Here is an 18,973-nt window from a genome sequence, read left to right as displayed (position 1 = left end):
GCGGCGGGCAGCAGGGCTCTTGGACAGGTTGAGAGATAAAAAAATAATAATTCCCATGCAGTCTCAATGGCGGGGTGCGGGCCGGGGAATAGGCCTCTTGGCCGGGGTGAATAGTGTTGGAACACGGCCCGCGGAAATAGTAGCGGCTGGAGGTACCGGGGGCGATGCCCGCCCCGGCCCGGCGGCCAAGTTAAAAAAATAAATAATCCCCGTTCAGTCTCAATGGCAGGGTGCGGGCCGGCCCGGCGGCGAGTGCGGCGGGCAGCAGGCCTCTTGGACAGGTTGAGAGATAAAAAAATAATAATTCCCGTTCAGTCTCAATGGCAGGGTGCGGGCCGGCCCGGCGGCGATTGCGGCGGGCAGCAGGCCTCTTGGACAGGTTGAGAGATAAAAAAATAATAATTCCCATGCAGTCTCAATGGCGGGGTGCGGGCCGGGGAATAGGCCTCTTGGCCGGGGTGAATATGTTGGAACGCGGCGCGCGTAAATAGAAGCGGCTGGAGGTACCGGGGGCGAAGCCCGCCCCGGCCCGGAGGCCGAGTTAAAAAAAATAATAATCCCCGTTCAGTCTCAATGGCGGGGTGCGGGCCGGCCCGGCGGCGAGTGCGGCGGGCAGCAGGCCTCTTGGACAGGTTGAGAGATAAAAAAATAATAATTCCCGTGCAGTCTCAATGGCGGGGTGCGGGCCGGGGAATAGGCCTCTTGGCCGGGGTGAATAGTGTTGGAACACGGCCCGCGGAAATAGTAGCGGCTGGAGGTACCGGGGGCGATGCCCGCCCCGGCCCGGCGGCCAAGTTAAAAAAATAAATAATCCCCGTTCAGTCTCAATGGCAGGGTGCGGGCCGGCCCGGCGGCGATTGCGGCGGGCAGCAGGCCTCTTGGACAGGTTGAGAGATAAAAAAATAATAATTCCCGTGCAGTCTCAATGGCGGGGTGCGGGCCGGGGAATAGGCCTCTTGGCCGGGGTGAATAGTGTTGGAACACGGCCCGCGGAAATAGTAGCGGCTGGAGGTACCGGGGGCGATGCCCGCCCCGGCCCGGCGGCCAAGTTAAAAAAATAAATAATCCCCGTTCAGTCTCAATGGCAGGGTGCGGGCCGGCCCGGCGGCGATTGCGGCGGGCAGCAGGCCTCTTGGACAGGTTGAGAGATAAAAAAATAATAATTCCCATGCAGTCTCAATGGCGGGGTGCGGGCCGGGGAATAGGCCTCTTGGCCGGGGTGAATAGTGTTGGAACACGGCCCGCGGAAATAGTAGCGGCTGGAGGTACCGGGGGCGATGCCCGCCCCGGCCCGGCGGCCAAGTTAAAAAAATAAATAATCCCCGTTCAGTCTCAATGGCAGGGTGCGGGCCGGCCCGGCGGCGAGTGCGGCGGGCAGCAGGCCTCTTGGACAGGTTGAGAGATAAAAAAATAATAATTCACGTTCAGTCTCAATGGCAGGGTGCGGGCCGGCCCGGCGGCGATTGCGGCGGGCAGCAGGCCCTTTGGACAGGTTGAGAGATAAAAAAATAATAATTCCCATGCAGTCTCAATGGCGGGGTGCGGGCCGGGGAATAGGCCTCTTGGCCGGGGTGAATAGTGTTGGAACACGGCCCGCGGAAATAGTAGCGGCTGGAGGTACCGGGGGCGATGCCCGCCCCGGGCCGGCGGCCAAGTTAAAAAAATAAATAATCCCCGTTCAGTCTCAATGGCAGGGTGCGGGCCGGCCCGGCGGCGATTGCGGCGTGCAGCAGGCCTCTTGGACAGGTTGAGAGATAAAAAAATAATAATTCCCGTGCAGTCTCAATGGCGGGGTGCGGGCCGGGGAATAGGCCTCTTGGCCGGGGTGAATAGTGTTGGAACACGGCCCGCGGAAATAGTAGCGGCTGGAGGTACCGGGGGCGATGCCCGCCCCGGGCCGGCGGCCAAGTTAAAAAAATAAATAATCCCCGTTCAGTGTCAATGGCGGGGTGCGGGCCGGCCCGGCGGCGAGTGCGGCGGGCAGCAGGCCTCTTGGACAGGTTGAGAGATAAAAAAATAATAATTCCCGTGCAGTCTCAATGGCGGGGTGCGGGCCGGGGAATAGGCCTCTTGGCCGGGGTGAATAGTGTTGGAACACGGCCCGCGGAAATAGTAGCGGCTGGAGGTACCGGGGGCGATGCCCGCCCCGGCCCGGCGGCCAAGTTAAAAAAATAAATAATCCCCGTTCAGTCTCAATGGCAGGGTGCGGGCCGGCCCGGCGGCGATTGCGGCGGGCAGCAGGCCTCTTGGACAGGTTGAGAGATAAAAAAATAATAATTCCCATGCAGTCTCAATGGTGGGGTGCGGGCCGGGGAATAGGCCTCTTGGCCGGGGTGAATAGTGTTGGAACACGGCCCGCGGAAATAGTAGCGGCTGGAGGTACCGGGGGCGATGCCCTCCCCGGCCCGGCGGCCAAGTTAAAAAAATAAATAATCCCCGTTCAGTCTCAATGGCAGGGTGCGGGCCGGCCCGGCGGCGAGTGCGGCGGGCAGCAGGCCTCTTGGACAGGTTGAGAGATAAAAAAATAATAATTCCCGTTCAGTCTCAATGGCAGGGTGCGGGCCGGCCCGGCGGCGATTGCGGCGGGCAGCAGGCCTCTTGGACAGGTTGAGAGATAAAAAAATAATAATTCCCATGCAGTCTCAATGGCGGGGTGCGGGCCGGGGAATAGGCCTCTTGGCCGGGGTGAATATGTTGGAACGCGGCGCGCGTAAATAGAAGCGGCTGGAGGTACCGGGGGCGAAGCCCGCCCCGGCCCGGAGGCCGAGTTAAAAAAAATAATAATCCCCGTTCAGTCTCAATGGCGGGGTGCGGGCCGGCCCGGCGGCGAGTGCGGCGGGCAGCAGGGCTCTTGGACAGGTTGAGAGATAAAAAAATAATAATTCCCATGCAGTCTCAATGGCGGGGTGCGGGCCGGGGAATAGGCCTCTTGGCCGGGGTGAATAGTGTTGGAACACGGCCCGCGGAAATAGTAGCGGCTGGAGGTACCGGGGGCGATGCCCGCCCCGGCCCGGCGGCCAAGTTAAAAAAATAAATAATCCCCGTTCAGTCTCAATGGCAGGGTGCGGGCCGGCCCGGCGGCGAGTGCGGCGGGCAGCAGGCCTCTTGGACAGGTTGAGAGATAAAAAAATAATAATTCCCGTTCAGTCTCAATGGCAGGGTGCGGGCCGGCCCGGCGGCGATTGCGGCGGGCAGCAGGCCTCTTGGACAGGTTGAGAGATAAAAAAATAATAATTCCCATGCAGTCTCAATGGCGGGGTGCGGGCCGGGGAATAGGCCTCTTGGCCGGGGTGAATATGTTGGAACGCGGCGCGCGTAAATAGAAGCGGCTGGAGGTACCGGGGGCGAAGCCCGCCCCGGCCCGGAGGCCGAGTTAAAAAAAATAATAATCCCCGTTCAGTCTCAATGGCGGGGTGCGGGCCGGCCCGGCGGCGAGTGCGGCGGGCAGCAGGCCTCTTGGACAGGTTGAGAGATAAAAAAATAATAATTCCCATGCAGTCTCAATGGCGGGGTGCGGGCCGGGGAATAGGCCTCTTGGCCGGGGTGAATAGTGTTTGAACACGGCCCGCGGAAATAGTAGCGGCTGGAGGTACCGGGGGCGATGCCCGCCCCGGCCCGGCGGCCAAGTTAAAAAAATAAATAATCCCCGTTCAGTCTCAATGGCAGGGTGCGGGCCGGCCCGGCGGCGATTGCGGCGGGCAGCAGGCCTCTTGGACAGGTTGAGAGATAAAAAAATAATAATTCCCGTGCAGTCTCAATGGCGGGGTGCGGGCCGGGGAATAGGCCTCTTGGCCGGGGTGAATAGTGTTGGAACACGGCCCGCGGAAATAGTAGCGGCTGGAGGTACCGGGGGCGATGCCCGCCCCGGGCCGGCGGCCAAGTTAAAAAAATAAATAATCCCCGTTCAGTCTCAATGGCAGGGTGCGGGCCGGCCCGGCGGCGATTGCGGCGGGCAGCAGGCCTCTTGGACAGGTTGAGAGATAAAAAAATAATAATTCCCTTGCAGTCTCAATGGCGGGGTGCGGGCCGGGGAATAGGCCTCTTGGCCGGGGTGAATAGTGTTGGAACACGGCCCGCGGAAATAGTAGCGGCTGGAGGTACCGGGGGCGATGCCCGCCCCGGCCCGGCGGCCAAGTTAAAAAAATAAATAATCCCCGTTCAGTCTCAATGGCAGGGTGCGGGCCGGCCCGGCGGCGAGTGCGGCGGGCAGCAGGCCTCTTGGACAGGTTGAGAGATAAAAAAATAATAATTCCCGTTCAGTCTCAATGGCAGGGTGCGGGCCGGCCCGGCGGCGATTGCGGCGGGCAGCAGGCCTCTTGGACAGGTTGAGAGATAAAAAAATAATAATTCCCATGCAGTCTCAATGGAGGGGTGCGGGCCGGGGAATAGGCCTCTTGGCCGGGGTGAATATGTTGGAACGCGGCGCGCGTAAATAGAAGCGGCTGGAGGTACCGGGGGCGAAGCCCGCCCCGGCCCGGAGGCCGAGTTAAAAAAAATAATAATCCCCGTTCAGTCTCAATGGCGGGGTGCGGGCCGGCCCGGCGGCGAGTGCGGCGGGCAGCAGGCCTCTTGGACAGGTTGAGAGATAAAAAAATAATAATTCCCGTTCAGTCTCAATGGCAGGGTGCGGGCCGGCCCGGCGGCGAGTGCGGCGGGCAGCAGGCCTCTTGGACAGGTTGAGAGATAAAAAAATAATAATTCCCGTGCAGTCTCAATGGCGGGGTGCGGGCCGGGGAATAGGCCTCTTGGCCGGGGTGAATAGTGTTGGAACACGGCCCGCGGAAATAGTAGCGGCTGGAGGTACCGGGGGCGATGCCCGCCCCGGCCCGGCGGCCAAGTTAAAAAAATAAATAATCCCCGTTCAGTCTCAATGGCAGGGTGCGGGCCGGCCCGGCGGCGATTGCGGCGGGCAGCAGGCCTCTTGGACAGGTTGAGAGATAAAAAAATAATAATTCCCGTGCAGTCTCAATGGCGGGGTGCGGGCCGGGGAATAGGCCTCTTGGCCGGGGTGAATAGTGTTGGAACACGGCCCGCGGAAATAGTAGCGGCTGGAGGTACCGGGGGCGATGCCCGCCCCGGCCCGGCGGCCAAGTTAAAAAAATAAATAATCCCCGTTCAGTCTCAATGGCAGGGTGCGGGCCGGCCCGGCGGCGAGTGCGGCGGGCAGCAGGCCTCTTGGACAGGTTGAGAGATAAAAAAATAATAATTCCCATGCAGTCTCAATGGCGGGGTGCGGGCCGGGGAATAGGCCTCTTGGCCGGGGTGAATATGTTGGAACGCGGCGCGCGTAAATAGAAGCGGCTGGAGGTACCGGGGGCGAAGCCCGCCCCGGCCCGGAGGCCGAGTTAAAAAAAATAATAATCCCCGTTCAGTCTCAATGGCGGGGTGCGGGCCGGCCCGGCGGCGAGTGCGGCGGGCAGCAGGGCTCTTGGACAGGTTGAGAGATAAAAAAATAATAATTCCCATGCAGTCTCAATGGCGGGGTGCGGGCCGGGGAATAGGCCTCTTGGCCGGGGTGAATAGTGTTGGAACACGGCCCGCGGAAATAGTAGCGGCTGGAGGTACCGGGGGCGATGCCCGCCCCGGCCCGGCGGCCAAGTTAAAAAAATAAATAATCCCCGTTCAGTCTCAATGGCAGGGTGCGGGCCGGCCCGGCGGCGAGTGCGGCGGGCAGCAGGCCTCTTGGACAGGTTGAGAGATAAAAAAATAATAATTCCCGTTCAGTCTCAATGGCAGGGTGCGGGCCGGCCCGGCGGCGATTGCGGCGGGCAGCAGGCCTCTTGGACAGGTTGAGAGATAAAAAAATAATAATTCCCATGCAGTCTCAATGGCGGGGTGCGGGCCGGGGAATAGGCCTCTTGGCCGGGGTGAATATGTTGGAACGCGGCGCGCGTAAATAGAAGCGGCTGGAGGTACCGGGGGCGAAGCCCGCCCCGGCCCGGAGGCCGAGTTAAAAAAAATAATAATCCCCGTTCAGTCTCAATGGCGGGGTGCGGGCCGGCCCGGCGGCGAGTGCGGCGGGCAGCAGGCCTCTTGGACAGGTTGAGAGATAAAAAAATAATAATTCCCTTGCAGTCTCAATGGCGGGGTGCGGGCCGGGGAATAGGCCTCTTGGCCGGGGTGAATAGTGTTGGAACACGGCCCGCGGAAATAGTAGCGGCTGGAGGTACCGGGGGCGATGCCCGCCCCGGCCCGGCGGCCAAGTTAAAAAAATAAATAATCCCCGTTCAGTCTCAATGGCAGGGTGCGGGCCGGCCCGGCGGCGATTGCGGCGGGCAGCAGGCCTCTTGGACAGGTTGAGAGATAAAAAAATAATAATTCCCGTGCAGTCTCAATGGCGGGGTGCGGGCCGGGGAATAGGCCTCTTGGCCGGGGTGAATAGTGTTGGAACACGGCCCGCGGAAATAGTAGCGGCTGGAGGTACCGGGGGCGATGCCCGCCCCGGCCCGGCGGCCAAGTTAAAAAAATAAATAATCCCCGTTCAGTCTCAATGGCAGGGTGCGGGCCGGCCCGGCGGCGATTGCGGCGGGCAGCAGGCCTCTTGGACAGGTTGAGAGATAAAAAAATAATAATTCCCATGCAGTCTCAATGGCGGGGTGCGGGCCGGGGAATAGGCCTCTTGGCCGGGGTGAATAGTGTTGGAACACGGCCCGCGGAAATAGTAGCGGCTGGAGGTACCGGGGGCGATGCCCGCCCCGGCCCGGCGGCCAAGTTAAAAAAATAAATAATCCCCGTTCAGTCTCAATGGCAGGGTGCGGGCCGGCCCGGCGGCGAGTGCGGCGGGCAGCAGGCCTCTTGGACAGGTTGAGAGATAAAAAAATAATAATTCCCGTTCAGTCTCAATGGCAGGGTGCGGGCCGGCCCGGCGGCGATTGCGGCGGGCAGCAGGCCTCTTGGACAGGTTGAGAGATAAAAAAATAATAATTCCCATGCAGTCTCAATGGAGGGGTGCGGGCCGGGGAATAGGCCTCTTGGCCGGGGTGAATATGTTGGAACGCGGCGCGCGTAAATAGAAGCGGCTGGAGGTACCGGGGGCGAAGCCCGCCCCGGCCCGGAGGCCGAGTTAAAAAAAATAATAATCCCCGTTCAGTCTCAATGGCGGGGTGCGGGCCGGCCCGGCGACGAGTGCGGCGGGCAGCGGGCCTCTTGGACAGGTTGAGAGATAAAAAAAATAATAATTCCCATGCAGTCTCAATGGCGGGGTGCGGGCCGGGGAATAGGCCTCTTGGCCGGGGTGAATATGTTGGAACGCGGCGCGCGTAAATAGAAGCGGCTGGAGGTACCGGGGGCGAAGCCCGCCCCGGCCCGGAGGCCGAGTTAAAAAAAATAATAATCCCCGTTCAGTCTCAATGGCGGGGTGCGGGCCGGCCCGGCGGCGAGTGCGGCGGGCAGCAGGCCTCTTGGACAGGTTGAGAGATAAAAAAATAATAATTCCCGTGCAGTCTCAATGGCGGGGTGCGGGCCGGGGAATAGGCCTCTTGGCCGGGGTGAATAGTGTTTGAACACGGCCCGCGGAAATAGTAGCGGCTGGAGGTACCGGGGGCGATGCCCGCCCCGGCCCGGCGGCCAAGTTAAAAAAATAAATAATCCCCGTTCAGTCTCAATGGCAGGGTGCGGGCCGGCCCGGCGGCGATTGCGGCGGGCAGCAGGCCTCTTGGACAGGTTGAGAGATAAAAAAATAATAATTCCCGTGCAGTCTCAATGGCGGGGTGCGGGCCGGGGAATAGGCCTCTTGGCCGGGGTGAATAGTGTTGGAACACGGCCCGCGGAAATAGTAGCGGCTGGAGGTACCGGGGGCGATGCCCGCCCCGGGCCGGCGGCCAAGTTAAAAAAATAAATAATCCCCGTTCAGTCTCAATGGCAGGGTGCGGGCCGGCCCGGCGGCGAGTGCGGTGGGCAGCAGGCCTCTTGGACAGGTTGAGAGATAAAAAAATAATAATTCCCGTTCAGTCTCAATGGCAGGGTGCGGGCCGGCCCGGCGGCGAGTGCGGCGGGCAGCAGGCCTCTTGGACAGGTTGAGAGATAAAAAAATAATAATTCCCGTGCAGTCTCAATGGCGGGGTGCGGGCCGGGGAATAGGCCTCTTGGCCGGGGTGAATAGTGTTGGAACACGGCCCGCGGAAATAGTAGCGGCTGGAGGTACCGGGGGCGATGCCCGCCCCGGCCCGGCGGCCAAGTTAAAAAAATAAATAATCCCCGTTCAGTCTCAATGGCAGGGTGCGGGCCGGCCCGGCGGCGATTGCGGCGGGCAGCAGGCCTCTTGGACAGGTTGAGAGATAAAAAAATAATAATTCCCGTGCAGTCTCAATGGCGGGGTGCGGGCCGGGGAATAGGCCTCTTGGCCGGGGTGAATAGTGTTGGAACACGGCCCGCGGAAATAGTAGCGGCTGGAGGTACCGGGGGCGATGCCCGCCCCGGCCCGGCGGCCAAGTTAAAAAAATAAATAATCCCCGTTCAGTCTCAATGGCAGGGTGCGGGCCGGCCCGGCGGCGAGTGCGGCGGGCAGCAGGCCTCTTGGACAGGTTGAGAGATAAAAAAATAATAATTCCCGTGCAGTCTCAATGGCAGGGTGCGGGCCGGCCCGGCGGCGATTGCGGCGGGCAGCAGGCCTCTTGGACAGGTTGAGAGATAAAAAAATAATAATTCCCATGCAGTCTCAATGGCGGGGTGCGGGCCGGGGAATAGGCCTCTTGGCCGGGGTGAATATGTTGGAACGCGGCGCGCGTAAATAGAAGCGGCTGGAGGTACCGGGGGCGAAGCCCGCCCCGGCCGGACGCCGAGTTAAAAAAAATAATAATCCCCGTTCAGTCTCAATGGCGGGGTGCGGGCCGGCCCGGCGGCGAGTGCGGCGGGCAGCAGGCCTCTTGGACAGGTTGAGAGATAAAAAAATAATAATTCCCGTGCAGTCTCAATGGCGGGGTGCGGGCCGGGGAATAGGCCTCTTGGCCGGGGTGAATAGTGTTGGAACACGGCCCGCGGAAATAGAAGCGGCTGGAGGTACCGGGGGCGATGCCCGCCCCGGCCCGGCGGCCAAGTTAAAAAAATAAATAATCCCCGTTCAGTCTCAATGGCAGGGTGCGGGCCGGCCCGGCGGCGATTGCGGCGGGCAGCAGGCCTCTTGGACAGGTTGAGAGATAAAAAAATAATAATTCCCATGCAGTCTCAATGGCGGGGTGCGGGCCGGGGAATAGGCCTCTTGGCCGGGGTGAATAGTGTTGGAACACGGCCCGCGGAAATAGTAGCGGCTGGAGGTACCGGGGGCGATGCCCGCCCCGGGCCGGGGGCCAAGTTAAAAAAATAAATAATCCCCATTCAGTCTCAATGGCAGGGTGCGGGCCGGCCCGGCGGCGATTGCGGCGGGCACCCGGCCTCTTGGACAGGTTGAGAGATATAAAAATAATAATTCCCGTGCAGTCTCAATGGCGGGGTGCGGGCCGGCCCGGCGGACGAGTGTGGCCGGGGAAGAGGCCTCTTGGCCGGGGTGAATATGTTGGAACGCGGCGCGCGTAAATAGAAGCGGCTGGAGGTACCGGGGGCGAAGCCCGCCCCGGCCCGGAGGCCGAGTTAAAAAAAATAATAATCCCCGTTCAGTCTCAATGGCGGGGTGCGAGTGCGGCGGGCAGCAGGCCTCTTGGACAGGTTGAGAGATAAAAAAATAATAATTCCCGTTCAGTCTCTATGGCAGGGTGCGGGCCGGCCCGGCGGCGATTGCGGCGGGCAGCAGGCCTCTTGGACAGGTTGAGAGATAAAAAAATAATAATTCCCATGCAGTCTCAATGGCGGGGTGCGGGCCGGGGAATAGGCCTCTTGGCCGGGGTGAATATGTTGGAACGCGGCGCGCGTAAATAGAAGCGGCTGGAGGTACCGGGGGCGAAGCCCGCCCCGGCCCGGAGGCCGAGTTAAAAAAAATAATAATCCCCGTTCAGTCTCAATGGCGGGGTGCGAGTGCGGCGGGCAGCAGGCCTCTTGGACAGGTTGAGAGATAAAAAAATAATAATTCCCGTTCAGTCTCAATGGCAGGGTGCGGGCCGGCCCGGCGGCGATTGCGGCGGGCAGCAGGCCTCTTGGACAGGTTGAGAGATAAAAAAATAATAATTCCCATGCAGTCTCAATGGCGGGGTGCGGGCCGGGGAATAGGCCTCTTGGCCGGGGTGAATAGTGTTGGAACACGGCCCGCGGAAATAGTAGCGGCTGGAGGTACCGGGGGCGATGCCCGCCCCGGGCCGGCGGCCAAGTTAAAAAAATAAATAATCCCCGTTCAGTGTCAATGGCGGGGTGCGGGCCGGCCCGGCGGCGAGTGCGGCGGGCAGCAGGCCTCTTGGACAGGTTGAGAGATAAAAAAATAATAATTCCCGTGCAGTCTCAATGGCGGGGTGCGGGCCGGGGAATAGGCCTCTTGGCCGGGGTGAATAGTGTTGGAACACGGCCCGCGGAAATAGTAGCGGCTGGAGGTACCGGGGGCGATGCCCGCCCCGGCCCGGCGGCCAAGTTAAAAAAATAAATAATCCCCGTTCAGTCTCAATGGCAGGGTGCGGGCCGGCCCGGCGGCGATTGCGGCGGGCAGCAGGCCTCTTGGACAGGTTGAGAGATAAAAAAATAATAATTCCCATGCAGTCTCAATGGTGGGGTGCGGGCCGGGGAATAGGCCTCTTGGCCGGGGTGAATAGTGTTGGAACACGGCCCGCGGAAATAGTAGCGGCTGGAGGTACCGGGGGCGATGCCCTCCCCGGCCCGGCGGCCAAGTTAAAAAAATAAATAATCCCCGTTCAGTCTCAATGGCAGGGTGCGGGCCGGCCCGGCGGCGAGTGCGGCGGGCAGCAGGCCTCTTGGACAGGTTGAGAGATAAAAAAATAATAATTCCCGTTCAGTCTCAATGGCAGGGTGCGGGCCGGCCCGGCGGCGATTGCGGCGGGCAGCAGGCCTCTTGGACAGGTTGAGAGATAAAAAAATAATAATTCCCATGCAGTCTCAATGGCGGGGTGCGGGCCGGGGAATAGGCCTCTTGGCCGGGGTGAATATGTTGGAACGCGGCGCGCGTAAATAGAAGCGGCTGGAGGTACCGGGGGCGAAGCCCGCCCCGGCCCGGAGGCCGAGTTAAAAAAAATAATAATCCCCGTTCAGTCTCAATGGCGGGGTGCGGGCCGGCCCGGCGGCGAGTGCGGCGGGCAGCAGGCCTCTTGGACAGGTTGAGAGATAAAAAAATAATAATTCCCGTGCAGTCTCAATGGCGGGGTGCGGGCCGGGGAATAGGCCTCTTGGCCGGGGTGAATAGTGTTGGAACACGGCCCGCGGAAATAGTAGCGGCTGGAGGTACCGGGGGCGATGCCCGCCCCGGCCCGGCGGCCAAGTTAAAAAAATAAATAATCCCCGTTCAGTCTCAATGGCAGGGTGCGGGCCGGCCCGGCGGCGATTGCGGCGGGCAGCAGGCCTCTTGGACAGGTTGAGAGATAAAAAAATAATAATTCCCGTGCAGTCTCAATGGCGGGGTGCGGGCCGGGGAATAGGCCTCTTGGCCGGGGTGAATAGTGTTGGAACACGGCCCGCGGAAATAGTAGCGGCTGGAGGTACCGGGGGCGATGCCCGCCCCGGCCCGGCGGCCAAGTTAAAAAAATAAATAATCCCCGTTCAGTCTCAATGGCAGGGTGCGGGCCGGCCCGGCGGCGATTGCGGCGGGCAGCAGGCCTCTTGGACAGGTTGAGAGATAAAAAAATAATAATTCCCATGCAGTCTCAATGGCGGGGTGCGGGCCGGGGAATAGGCCTCTTGGCCGGGGTGAATAGTGTTGGAACACGGCCCGCGGAAATAGTAGCGGCTGGAGGTACCGGGGGCGATGCCCGCCCCGGCCCGGCGGCCAAGTTAAAAAAATAAATAATCCCCGTTCAGTCTCAATGGCAGGGTGCGGGCCGGCCCGGCGGCGAGTGCGGCGGGCAGCAGGCCTCTTGGACAGGTTGAGAGATAAAAAAATAATAATTCCCGTTCAGTCTCAATGGCAGGGTGCGGGCCGGCCCGGCGGCGATTGCGGCGGGCAGCAGGCCCTTTGGACAGGTTGAGAGATAAAAAAATAATAATTCCCATGCAGTCTCAATGGCGGGGTGCGGGCCGGGGAATAGGCCTCTTGGCCGGGGTGAATAGTGTTGGAACACGGCCCGCGGAAATAGTAGCGGCTGGAGGTACCGGGGGCGATGCCCGCCCCGGGCCGGCGGCCAAGTTAAAAAAATAAATAATCCCCGTTCAGTCTCAATGGCAGGGTGCGGGCCGGCCCGGCGGCGATTGCGGCGTGCAGCAGGCCTCTTGGACAGGTTGAGAGATAAAAAAATAATAATTCCCGTGCAGTCTCAATGGCGGGGTGCGGGCCGGGGAATAGGCCTCTTGGCCGGGGTGAATAGTGTTGGAACACGGCCCGCGGAAATAGTAGCGGCTGGAGGTACCGGGGGCGATGCCCGCCCCGGGCCGGCGGCCAAGTTAAAAAAATAAATAATCCCCGTTCAGTGTCAATGGCGGGGTGCGGGCCGGCCCGGCGGCGAGTGCGGCGGGCAGCAGGCCTCTTGGACAGGTTGAGAGATAAAAAAATAATAATTCCCGTGCAGTCTCAATGGCGGGGTGCGGGCCGGGGAATAGGCCTCTTGGCCGGGGTGAATAGTGTTGGAACACGGCCCGCGGAAATAGTAGCGGCTGGAGGTACCGGGGGCGATGCCCGCCCCGGCCCGGCGGCCAAGTTAAAAAAATAAATAATCCCCGTTCAGTCTCAATGGCAGGGTGCGGGCCGGCCCGGCGGCGATTGCGGCGGGCAGCAGGCCTCTTGGACAGGTTGAGAGATAAAAAAATAATAATTCCCATGCAGTCTCAATGGTGGGGTGCGGGCCGGGGAATAGGCCTCTTGGCCGGGGTGAATAGTGTTGGAACACGGCCCGCGGAAATAGTAGCGGCTGGAGGTACCGGGGGCGATGCCCTCCCCGGCCCGGCGGCCAAGTTAAAAAAATAAATAATCCCCGTTCAGTCTCAATGGCAGGGTGCGGGCCGGCCCGGCGGCGAGTGCGGCGGGCAGCAGGCCTCTTGGACAGGTTGAGAGATAAAAAAATAATAATTCCCGTTCAGTCTCAATGGCAGGGTGCGGGCCGGCCCGGCGGCGATTGCGGCGGGCAGCAGGCCTCTTGGACAGGTTGAGAGATAAAAAAATAATAATTCCCATGCAGTCTCAATGGCGGGGTGCGGGCCGGGGAATAGGCCTCTTGGCCGGGGTGAATATGTTGGAACGCGGCGCGCGTAAATAGAAGCGGCTGGAGGTACCGGGGGCGAAGCCCGCCCCGGCCCGGAGGCCGAGTTAAAAAAAATAATAATCCCCGTTCAGTCTCAATGGCGGGGTGCGGGCCGGCCCGGCGGCGAGTGCGGCGGGCAGCAGGGCTCTTGGACAGGTTGAGAGATAAAAAAATAATAATTCCCATGCAGTCTCAATGGCGGGGTGCGGGCCGGGGAATAGGCCTCTTGGCCGGGGTGAATAGTGTTGGAACACGGCCCGCGGAAATAGTAGCGGCTGGAGGTACCGGGGGTGATGCCCGCCCCGGCCCGGCGGCCAAGTTAAAAAAATAAATAATCCCCGTTCAGTCTCAATGGCAGGGTGCGGGCCGGCCCGGCGGCGAGTGCGGCGGGCAGCAGGCCTCTTGGACAGGTTGAGAGATAAAAAAATAATAATTCCCGTTCAGTCTCAATGGCAGGGTGCGGGCCGGCCCGGCGGCGATTGCGGCGGGCAGCAGGCCTCTTGGACAGGTTGAGAGATAAAAAAATAATAATTCCCATGCAGTCTCAATGGCGGGGTGCGGGCCGGGGAATAGGCCTCTTGGCCGGGGTGAATATGTTGGAACGCGGCGCGCGTAAATAGAAGCGGCTGGAGGTACCGGGGGCGAAGCCCGCCCCGGCCCGGAGGCCGAGTTAAAAAAAATAATAATCCCCGTTCAGTCTCAATGGCGGGGTGCGGGCCGGCCCGGCGGCGAGTGCGGCGGGCAGCAGGCCTCTTGGACAGGTTGAGAGATAAAAAAATAATAATTCCCGTGCAGTCTCAATGGCGGGGTGCGGGCCGGGGAATAGGCCTCTTGGCCGGGGTGAATAGTGTTGGAACACGGCCCGCGGAAATAGTAGCGGCTGGAGGTACCGGGGGCGATGCCCGCCCCGGCCCGGCGGCCAAGTTAAAAAAATAAATAATCCCCGTTCAGTCTCAATGGCAGGGTGCGGGCCGGCCCGGCGGCGATTGCGGCGGGCAGCAGGCCTCTTGGACAGGTTGAGAGATAAAAAAATAATAATTCCCGTGCAGTCTCAATGGCGGGGTGCGGGCCGGGGAATAGGCCTCTTGGCCGGGGTGAATAGTGTTGGAACACGGCCCGCGGAAATAGTAGCGGCTGGAGGTACCGGGGGCGATGCCCGCCCCGGCCCGGCGGCCAAGTTAAAAAAATAAATAATCCCCGTTCAGTCTCAATGGCAGGGTGCGGGCCGGCCCGGCGGCGATTGCGGCGGGCAGCAGGCCTCTTGGACAGGTTGAGAGATAAAAAAATAATAATTCCCATGCAGTCTCAATGGCGGGGTGCGGGCCGGGGAATAGGCCTCTTGGCCGGGGTGAATAGTGTTGGAACACGGCCCGCGGAAATAGTAGCGGCTGGAGGTACCGGGGGCGATGCCCGCCCCGGCCCGGCGGCCAAGTTAAAAAAATAAATAATCCCCGTTCAGTCTCAATGGCAGGGTGCGGGCCGGCCCGGCGGCGAGTGCGGCGGGCAGCAGGCCTCTTGGACAGGTTGAGAGATAAAAAAATAATAATTCACGTTCAGTCTCAATGGCAGGGTGCGGGCCGGCCCGGCGGCGATTGCGGCGGGCAGCAGGCCCTTTGGACAGGTTGAGAGATAAAAAAATAATAATTCCCATGCAGTCTCAATGGCGGGGTGCGGGCCGGGGAATAGGCCTCTTGGCCGGGGTGAATAGTGTTGGAACACGGCCCGCGGAAATAGTAGCGGCTGGAGGTACCGGGGGCGATGCCCGCCCCGGCCCGGCGGCCAAGTTAAAAAAATAAATAATCCCCGTTCAGTCTCAATGGCAGGGTGCGGGCCGGCCCGGCGGCGATTGCGGCGGGCAGCAGGCCTCTTGGACAGGTTGAGAGATAAAAAAATAATAATTCCCATGCAGTCTCAATGGTGGGGTGCGGGCCGGGGAATAGGCCTCTTGGCCGGGGTGAATAGTGTTGGAACACAGCCCGCGGAAATAGTAGCGGCTGGAGGTACCGGGGGCGATGCCCTCCCCGGCCCGGCGGCCAAGTTAAAAAAATAAATAATCCCCGTTCAGTCTCAATGGCAGGGTGCGGGCCGGCCCGGCGGCGAGTGCGGCGGGCAGCAGGCCTCTTGGACAGGTTGAGAGATAAAAAAATAATAATTCCCGTTCAGTCTCAATGGCAGGGTGCGGGCCGGCCCGGCGGCGATTGCGGCGGGCAGCAGGCCTCTTGGACAGGTTGAGAGATAAAAAAATAATAATTCCCATGCAGTCTCAATGGCGGGGTGCGGGCCGGGGAATAGGCCTCTTGGCCGGGGTGAATATGTTGGAACGCGGCGCGCGTAAATAGAAGCGGCTGGAGGTACCGGGGGCGAAGCCCGCCCCGGCCCGGAGGCCGAGTTAAAAAAAATAATAATCCCCGTTCAGTCTCAATGGCGGGGTGCGGGCCGGCCCGGCGGCGAGTGCGGCGGGCAGCAGGGCTCTTGGACAGGTTGAGAGATAAAAAAATAATAATTCCCATGCAGTCTCAATGGCGGGGTGCGGGCCGGGGAATAGGCCTCTTGGCCGGGGTGAATAGTGTTGGAACACGGCCCGCGGAAATAGTAGCGGCTGGAGGTACCGGGGGCGATGCCCGCCCCGGCCCGGCGGCCAAGTTAAAAAAATAAATAATCCCCGTTCAGTCTCAATGGCAGGGTGCGGGCCGGCCCGGCGGCGAGTGCGGCGGGCAGCAGGCCTCTTGGACAGGTTGAGAGATAAAAAAATAATAATTCCCGTTCAGTCTCAATGGCAGGGTGCGGGCCGGCCCGGCGGCGATTGCGGCGGGCAGCAGGCCTCTTGGACAGGTTGAGAGATAAAAAAATAATAATTCCCATGCAGTCTCAATGGCGGGGTGCGGGCCGGGGAATAGGCCTCTTGGCCGGGGTGAATATGTTGGAACGCGGCGCGCGTAAATAGAAGCGGCTGGAGGTACCGGGGGCGAAGCCCGCCCCGGCCCGGAGGCCGAGTTAAAAAAAATAATAATCCCCGTTCAGTCTCAATGGCGGGGTGCGGGCCGGCCCGGCGGCGAGTGCGGCGGGCAGCAGGCCTCTTGGACAGGTTGAGAGATAAAAAAATAATAATTCCCGTGCAGTCTCAATGGCGGGGTGCGGGCCGGGGAATAGGCCTCTTGGCCGGGGTGAATAGTGTTGGAACACGGCCCGCGGAAATAGTAGCGGCTGGAGGTACCGGGGGCGATGCCCGCCCCGGCCCGGCGGCCAAGTTAAAAAAATAAATAATCCCCGTTCAGTCTCAATGGCAGGGTGCGGGCCGGCCCGGCGGCGATTGCGGCGGGCAGCAGGCCTCTTGGACAGGTTGAGAGATAAAAAAATAATAATTCCCGTGCAGTCTCAATGGCGGGGTGCGGGCCGGGGAATAGGCCTCTTGGCCGGGGTGAATAGTGTTGGAACACGGCCCGCGGAAATAGTAGCGGCTGGAGGTACCGGGGGCGATGCCCGCCCCGGCCCGGCGGCCAAGTTAAAAAAATAAATAATCCCCGTTCAGTCTCAATGGCAGGGTGCGGGCCGGCCCGGCGGCGATTGCGGCGGGCAGCAGGCCTCTTGGACAGGTTGAGAGATAAAAAAATAATAATTCCCATGCAGTCTCAATGGCGGGGTGCGGGCCGGGGAATAGGCCTCTTGGCCGGGGTGAATAGTGTTGGAACACGGCCCGCGGAAATAGTAGCGGCTGGAGGTACCGGGGGCGATGCCCGCCCCGGCCCGGCGGCCAAGTTAAAAAAATAAATAATCCCCGTTCAGTCTCAATGGCAGGGTGCGGGCCGGCCCGGCGGCGAGTGCGGCGGGCAGCAGGCCTCTTGGACAGGTTGAGAGATAAAAAAATAATAATTCCCGTTCAGTCTCAATGGCAGGGTGCGGGCCGGCCCGGCGGCGATTGCGGCGGGCAGCAGGCCTCTTGGACAGGTTGAGAGATAAAAAAATAATAATTCCCATGCAGTCTCAATGGAGGGGTGCGGGCCGGGGAATAGGCCTCTTGGCCGGGGTGAATATGTTGGAACGCGGCGCGCGTAAATAGAAGCGGCTGGAGGTACCGGGGGCGAAGCCCGCCCCGGCCCGGAGGCCGAGTTAAAAAAAAAAATAATCCCCGTTCAGTCTCAATGGCGGGGTGCGGGCCGGCCCGGCGGCGAGTGCGGCGGGCAGCAGGCCTCTTGGACAGGTTGGGAGATAAAAAAATAATAATTCCCGTGCAGTCTCAATGGCGGGGTGCGGGCCGGGGAATAGGCCTCTTGGCCGGGGTGAATAGTGTTGGAACACGGCCCGCGGAAATAGTAGCGGCTGGAGGTACCGGGGGCGATGCCCGCCCCGGCCCGGCGGCCAAGTTAAAAAAATAAATAATCCCCGTTCAGTCTCAATGGCAGGGTGCGGGCCGGCCCGGCGGCGATTGCGGCGGGCAGCAGGCCTCTTGGACAGGTTGAGAGATAAAAAAATAATAATTCCCGTGCAGTCTCAATGGCGGGGTGCGGGCCGGGGAATAGGCCTCTTGGCCGGGGTGAATAGTGTTGGAACACGGCCCGCGGAAATAGTAGCGGCTGGAGGTACCGGGGGCGATGCCCGCCCCGGGCCGGCGGCCAAGTTAAAAAAATAAATAATCCCCGTTCAGTCTCAATGGCAGGGTGCGGGCCGGCCCGGCGGCGAGTGCGGCGGGCAGCAGGCCTCTTGGACAGGTTGAGAGATAAAAAAATAATAATTCCCGTTCAGTCTCAATGGCAGGGTGCGGGCCGGCCCGGCGGCGATTGCGGCGGGCAGCAGGCCTCTTGGACAGGTTGAGAGATAAAAAAATAATAATTCCCATTCAGTCTCAATGGCGGGGTGCGGGCCGGGGAATAGGCCTCTTGGCCGGGGTGAATATGTTGGAACGCGGCGCGCGTAAATAGAAGCGGCTGGAGGTACCGGGGGCGAAGCCCGCCCCGGCCCGGAGGCCGAGTTAAAAAAAATAATAATCCCCGTTCAGTCTCAATGGCGGGGTGCGGGGCCGGCCCGGCGGCGAGTGCGGCGGGCAGCAGGCCTCTTGGACAGGTTGAGAGATAAAAAAATAATAATTCCCGTGCAGTCTCAATGGCGGGGTGCGGGCCGGGGAATAGGCCTCTTGGCCGGGGTGAATAGTGTTGGCACACGGCCCGCGGAAATATTAGCGGCTGGAGGTACCGGGGGCGATGCCCGCCCCGGCCCGGCGGCCAAGTTAAAAAAATAAATAATCCCCGTTCAGTCTCAATGGCAGGGTGCGGGCCGGCCCGGCGGCGATTGCGGCGGGCAGCAGGCCTCTTGGACAGGTTGAGAGATAAAAAAATAATAATTCCCGTGCAGTCTCAATGGCGGGGTGCGGGCCGGGGAATAGGCCTCTTGGCCGGGGTGAATAGTGTTGGAACACGGCCCGCGGAAATAGTAGCGGCTGGAGGTACCGGGGGCGATGCCCGCCCCGGGCCGGCGGCCAAGTTAAAAAAATAAATAATCCCCGTTCAGTCTCAATGGCAGGGTGCGGGCCGGCCCGGCGGCGAGTGCGGCGGGCAGCAGGCCTCTTGGACAGGTTGAGAGATAAAAAAATAATAATTCCCGTTCAGTCTCAATGGCAGGGTGCGGGCCGGCCCGGCGGCGATTGCGGCGGGCAGCAGGCCTCTTGGACAGGTTGAGAGATAAAAAAATAATAATTCCCATGCAGTCTCAATGGCGGGGTGCGG

The sequence above is a fragment of the Hippocampus zosterae genome, chromosome 15 (assembly GCF_025434085.1).
Source record: "Hippocampus zosterae strain Florida chromosome 15, ASM2543408v3, whole genome shotgun sequence".
Taxonomy (NCBI): Eukaryota; Metazoa; Chordata; class Actinopteri; order Syngnathiformes; family Syngnathidae; genus Hippocampus; species Hippocampus zosterae.
This window is presented reverse-complemented; position numbering follows the sequence as displayed.